At 70.0% G+C, this 6,209-nt stretch overlaps 1 protein-coding gene across 6 annotated transcripts in view; it reads left to right on the top strand.

The window, feature by feature from the left end:
• LOC140404392 (AT-rich interactive domain-containing protein 3A-like) overlaps positions 1 to 6,209 on the top strand; it is a 231,627-nt gene that overhangs the window by 1,034 nt on the left and 224,384 nt on the right. The gene's annotated exons all lie outside the window — the stretch shown is intronic.

Here is a 6,209-nt window from a genome sequence, read left to right as displayed (position 1 = left end):
TGCGCTCCCCCACCCCCCTCTGCGCTCCCCCCACCCCCCTCCTCTGCGCTCCCCCCACTCCCCCCTCTGCGCTCCCCCCACTCCCCCCTCTGCGCTCCCCCCACCCCCCCTCTGCGCTCCCCCCACCCCCCCTCTGCGCTCCCCCCACCCCCCCTCTGCACTCCCCCCCACCCCCCTCTGCGCTCCCCCCACCCCCCCTCTGCGCTCCCCCCACCCCCCCCTCTGCGCTCCCCCCACCCCCCTCTGCGCTCCCCCCACCCCCCTCTGCGCTCCCCCCACCCCCCCTGTGCGCTCCCCCCACCCCCCTCTGCGCTCCCCCCCACCCCCCCTCTGCGCTCCCCCCACCCCCCCTCTGCGCTCCCCCCACCCCCCTCTGCGCTCCCCCCACCCCCCCTCTGCGCTCCCCCCACCCCCCTCTGCGCTCCCCCCACCCCCCCTCTGCGCTCCCCCCACCCCCCCTCTGCGCTCCCCCCACCCCCCTCTGCGCTCCCCCCACCCCCCCTCTGCGCTCCCCCTCCACCCCCCCCTCTGCGCTCCCCCCACCCCCCCTCTGCGCTCCCCCCACCCCCCTCTGCGCTCCCCCCACCCCCCCTCTGCGCTCCCCCCACCCCCCCTCTGCGCTCCCCCCACCCCCCCTCTGCGCTCCCCCCACCCCCCCTCTGCGCTCCCCCACCCCCCCTCTGCGCTCCCCCCACCCCCCTCTGCGCTCCCCCCCACCCCCCCCTCTGCGCTCCCCCCACCCCCCCTCTGCGCTCCCCCCACCCCCCTCTGCGCTCCCCCCACCCCCCCTCTGCGCTCCCCCCACCCCCCCTCTGCGCTCCCCCCACCCCCCCTCTGCGCTCCCCCCACCCCCCCTCTGCGCTCCCCCCACCCCCCCTCTGCGCTCCCCCCACCCCCCCTCTGCGCTCCCCCCACCCCCCCTCTGCGCTCCCCCCACCCCCCCTCTGCGCTCCCCCCCACCCCCCCTCTGCGCTCCCCCCACCCCCCCTCTGCGCTCCCCCCACCCCCCCTCTGCGCTCCCCCCACCCCCCTCTGCGCTCCCCCACCCCCCCTCTGCGCTCACCCCCCCTCTGCGCTCACCCCCCCACCTGCGCTCACCCCCCACCTGCGCCCTCCCCCCACCTGCGCTCTCCCCCCCACCTGCGCTCTCCCCCCCACCTGCGCTCTCCCCCCACCTGCGCTCTTCCCCCACCTGCGCTCTTCCCCCCACCTGCGCTCTTCCCCCCACCTGCGCTCTTCCCCCCCACCTGCGCCCTCCCCCCCACCTGCGCCCTCCCCCCACCTGCGCCCTCCCCCCCACCTGCGCCCTCCCCCCCACTGCGCTGCCCCTCCCCCCCACCTGCGCCCTTCCCCCCCACCTGCGCCCTTCCCCCCAACCTGCGCCCTTCCCCCCACCTGCGCCCTTCCCCCCACCTGCGCCCTTCCCCCCACCTGCGCCCTTCCCCCCACCTGCGCCCTTCCCCCCACCTGCGCCCTTCCCCCCACCTGCGCGCCCCCCCACCTGCACTTCCCACCCCCTCTCTGCGCTTTCCCCCCTCTGCGCTTCCCCCTCCTTTAGCCCCCTCTCTCCCCCCCTCCTTTTGCCCCCTCTCTCTCTTCCCCCTACTTTTCGCCCACTCTCTCTCTTGCCCTCCCTTAGCCCCCCCTCTCTCTCTCTCCACCCGCCCTTTAGCCCCCTCTCTCTCTTCCCCCTACTTTTCGCCCCTCTCTCTCTTGCCTCCCTTAGCCCCCTCTCTCTCTCCCCCGTTTAGCCCACCCGCCCCCTTACGCCCACCCCCCTCTCTGTGTGCCCCCCTCTCTGTGTGCCCCCCTCTCTGTGTGCCCCCCTCTCTGTGTGCCCCCTCTCTGTGTGCCCCCCTCTCTGTGTGCCCCCCCTCTCTGTGTGCCCCCCTCTCTGTGTGCCCCCCTCTCTGTGTGCCCCCCTCTCTGTGTGCCGCCCTCTCTGTGTGCCGCCCTCTCTGTGTGCCGCCCTCTCTGTGTGCCCCCCTCTCTGTGTGCCCCCCTCTCTGTGTGCCCCCCTCACTGTGTGCCCCCCTCTCTGTGTGCCCCCCTCTCTGTGTGCCCCCCTCTCTGTGTGCCCCCCTCTCTGTGTGCCCCCTCTCTGTGTGCCCCCCTCTCTGTGTGCCCCCCTCTCTGTGTGCCCCCCTCTCTGTGTGCCCCCCTCTCTGTGTGCCCCCCTCTCTGTGTGCCCCCCTCTCTGTGTGCCCCCCTCTCTGTGTGCCCCCCTCTCTGTGTGCCCCCCCTCTCTGTGTGCCCCCCTCTCTGTGTGCCCCCCTCTCTGTGTGCCCCCCTCTCTGTGTGCCCCCCTGTGCCCCCCTCTCTGTGTGCCCCCCTCTCTGTGTGCCCCCCTCTCTGTGTGCCCCCCTCTCTGTGTGCCCCCCTCTCTGTGTGCCCCCCTCTCTGTGTGCCCCCCTCTCTGTGTGCCCCCCTCTCTGTGTGCCCCCCTCTCTGTGTGCCCCCCTCTCTGTGTGCCCCCCTCTCTGTGTGCCCCCCTCTCTGTGTGCCCCCCTCTCTGTGTGCCCCCCCTCTCTGTGTGCCCCCCTCTCTGTGTGCCCCCCTCTCTGTGTGCCCCCCTCTCTGTGTGCCCCCCTCTCTGTGTGCCCCCCTCTCTGTGTGCCCCCCTCTCTGTGTGCCCCCTCTCTGTGTGCCCCCCTCTCTGTGTGCCCCCCTCTCTGTGTGCCCCCCTCTCTGTGTGCCCCCCTCTCTGTGTGCCCCCCTCTCTGTGTGCCCCCCTCTCTGTGTGCCCCCCTCTCTGTGTGCCCCCCTCTCTGTGTGCCCCCTCTCTGTGTGCCCCCCTCTCTGTGTGCCCCCCTCTCTGTGTGCCCCCCTCTCTGTGTGCCCCCCTCTCTGTGTGCCCCCCTCTCTGTGTGCCCCCCTCTCTGTGCCCCCCTCTCTGTGTGCCCCTCTCTCTGTGTGCCCCCTCTCTCTGTGTGCCCCTCTCTCTGTGTGCCCCTCTCTCTGTGTGCCCCTCTCTCTGTGTGCCCCTCTCTCTGTGTGCCCTCTCTCTGTGTGCCCCTCTCTCTGTGTGCCCCTCTCTCTGTGTGCCCCTCTCTCTGTGTGCCCCTCTCTCTGTGTGCCCCTCTCTCTGTGTGCCCCTCTCTCTGTGTGCCCCTCTCTCTGTGTGCCCCTCTCTCTGTGTGCCCCTCTCTCTGTGTGCCCCTCTCTCTGTGTGCCCCTCTCTCTGTGTGCCCCTCTCTCTGTGTGCCCCTCTCTCTGTGTGCCCCTCTCTCTGTGTGCCCCTCTCTCTGTGTGCCCCTCTCTCTGTGTGCCCCTCTCTCTGTGTGCCCCTCTCTCTGTGTGCCCCTCTCTCTGTGTGCCCTCTCTCTGTGTGCCCCTCTCTCTGTGTGCCCCTCTCTCTGTGTGCCCCTCTCTCTGTGTGCCCCTCTCTCTGTGTGCCCCTCTCTCTGTGTGCCCCTCTCTCTGTGTGCCCCTCTCTCTGTGTGCCCCTCTCTCTGTGTGCCCCTCTCTCTGTGTGCCCCTCTCTCTGTGTGCCCCTCTCTCTGTGTGCCCCTCTCTCTGTGTGCCCCTCTCTCTGTGTGCCCCTCTCTCTGTGTGCCCCCTCTCTGTGTGCCCCTCTCTCTGTGTGCCCCTCTCTCTGTGTGCCCCTCTCTCTGTGTGCCCCTCTCTCTGTGTGCCCCTCTCTCTGTGTGCCCCTCTCTCTGTGTGCCCTCTCTCTGTGTGCCCCTCTCTCTGTGTGCCCTCTCTCTGTGTGCCCCTCTCTCTGTGTGCCCCTCTCTCTGTGTGCCCCTCTCTCTGTGTGCCCCTCTCTCTGTGTGCCCCTCTCTCGGCGTGCCCCTCTCTCGGCGTGCCCCTCTCTCGGCGTGCCCCTCTCTCGGCGTGCCCCTCTCTCGGCGTGCCCCTCTCTCGGCGTGCCCCTCTCTCGGGCGTGCCCCTCTCTCGGCGTGCCCCTCTCTCGGCGTGCCCCTCTCTCGGCGTGCCCTCTCTCGGCGTGCCCCTCTCTCGGCGTGCCCCTCTCTCGGCGTGCCCCTCTCTCTGCGTGCCCCTCTCTCGGCGTGCCCCTCTCTCGGCGTGCCCCTCCCTCGGCGTGCCCCTCCCTCTGCGTGCCCCTCCCTCTGCGTCCCTCTCTCGCTCTCTCTGGGTCCCTCTCTCGCTCTCTCTGGGTCCCTCTCTCGCTCTCTCTGGGTCCCTCTCTCGCTCTCTCTGGGTCCCTCTCTCGCTCTCTCTGGGTCCCTCTCTCGCTCTCTCTGGGTCCCTCTCTCGCTCTCTCTGGGTCCCTCTCTCGCTCTCTCTGGGTCCCACTCTCGCTCTCTCTGGGTCCCTCTCTCGCTCTCTCTGGGTCCCTCTCTCGCTCTCTCTGGGTCCCTCTCTCGCTCTCTCTGGGTCCCTCTCTCGCTCTCTCTGGGTCCCTCTCTCGCTCTCTCTGGGTCCCTCTCTCGCTCTCTCTGGGTCCCTCTCTCGCTCTCTCTGGGTCCCTCTCTCGCTCTCTCTGGGTCCCTCTCTCGCTCTCTCTGGGTCCCTCTCTCGCTCTCTCTGGGTCCCTCTCTCGCTCTCTCTGGGTCCCTCTCTCGCTCTCTCTGGGTCCCTCTCTCGCTCTCTCTGGGTCCCTCTCTCGCTCTCTCTGGGTCCCTCTCGCGCTCTCTCTGGGTCCCTCTCGCGCTCTCTCTGGGTCCCTCTCGCGCTCTCTCTGGGTCCCTCTCGCGCTCTCTCTGGGTCCCTCTCGCGCTCTCTCTGGGTCCCTCTCGCGCTCTCTCTGGGTCCCTCTCGCGCTCTCTCTGGGTCCCTCTCGCGCTCTCTCTGGGTCCCTCTCGCGCTCTCTCTGGGTCCCTCTCGCGCTCTCTCTGGGTCCCTCTCGCGCTCTCTCTGGGTCCCTCTCGCGCTCTCTCTGGGTCCCTCTCGCGCTCTCTCTGGGTCCCTCTCGCGCTCTCTCTGGGTCCCTCTCGCGCTCTCTCTGGGTCCCTCTCGCGCTCTCTCTGGGTCCCTCTCGCGCTCTCTCTGGGTCCCTCTCGCGCTCTCTCTGGGTCCCTCTCGCGCTCTCTCTGGGTCCCTCTCGCGCTCTCTCTGGGTCCCTCTCGCGCTCTCTCTGGGTCCCTCTCGCGCTCTCTCTGGGTCCCTCTCGCGCTCTCTCTGGGTCCCTCTCGCGCTCTCTCTGGGTCCCTCTCGCGCTCTCTCTGGGTCCCTCTCGCGCTCTCTCTGGGTCCCTCTCGCGCTCTCTCTGGGTCCCTCTCGCGCTCTCTCTGGGTCCCTCTCGCGCTCTCTCTGGGTCCCTCTCGCGCTCTCTCTGGGTCCCTCTCGCGCTCTCTCTGGGTCCCTCTCGCGCTCTCTCTGGGTCCCTCTCGCGCTCTCTCTGGGTCCCTCTCGCGCTCTCTCTGGGTCCCTCTCGCGCTCTCTCTGGGTCCCTCTCGCGCTCTCTCTGGGTCCCTCTCGCGCTCTCTCTGGGTCCCTCTCGCGCTCTCTCTGGGTCCCTCTCGCGCTCTCTCTGGGTCCCCCTCGCGCTCTCTCTGGGTCCCCCTCGCGCTCTCTCTGGGTCCCCCTCGCGCTCTCTCTGGGTCCCCCTCGCGCTCTCTCTGGGTCCCCCTCGCGCTCTCTCTGGGTCCCCCTCTCGCTCTCTCTGGGTCCCCCTCTCGCTCTCTCTGGGTCCCCCTCTCGCTCTCTCTGGGTCCCCCTCTCGCTCTCTCTGGGTCCCTCTCTCGCTCTCTCTGGGTCCCTCTCTCGCTCTCTCTGGGTCCCTCTCTCGCTCTCTCTGGGTCCCTCTCTCGCTCTCTCTGGGTCCCTCTCTCGCTCTCTCTGGGTCCCTCTCTCGCTCTCTCTGGGTCCCTCTCTCGCTCTCTCTGGGTCCCTCTCTCGCTCTCTCTGGGTCCCTCTCTCGCTCTCTCTGGGTCCCTCTCTCGCTCTCTCTGGGTCCCTCTCTCGCTCTCTCTGGGTCCCTCTCTCGCTCTCTCTGGGTCCCTCTCTCGCTCTCTCTGGGTCCCTCTCTCGCTCTCTCTGGGTCCCTCTCTCGCTCTCTCTGGGTCCCTCTCTCGCTCTCTCTGGGTCCCTCTCTCGCTCTCTCTGGGTCCCTCTCGCGCTCTCTCTGGGTCCCTCTCGCGCTCTCTCTGGGTCCCTCTCGCGCTCTCTCTGGGTCCCTCTCGCGCTCTCTCTGGGTCCCTCTCGCGCTCTCTCTGGGTCCCTCTCGCGCTCTCTCTGGGTCCCTCTCGCGCTCTCTCTGGGTCCCTCTCGCGCTCTCTCTGGGTCCCTCTCGCGCTCTCTCT

The sequence above is a fragment of the Scyliorhinus torazame genome, chromosome 30 (genome assembly GCF_047496885.1).
Source record: "Scyliorhinus torazame isolate Kashiwa2021f chromosome 30, sScyTor2.1, whole genome shotgun sequence".
NCBI lineage: Eukaryota > Metazoa > Chordata > Chondrichthyes > Carcharhiniformes > Scyliorhinidae > Scyliorhinus > Scyliorhinus torazame.
Note: the sequence above shows the minus strand (reverse complement) of the source record. Positions and strands in the feature narration are given on the sequence as shown.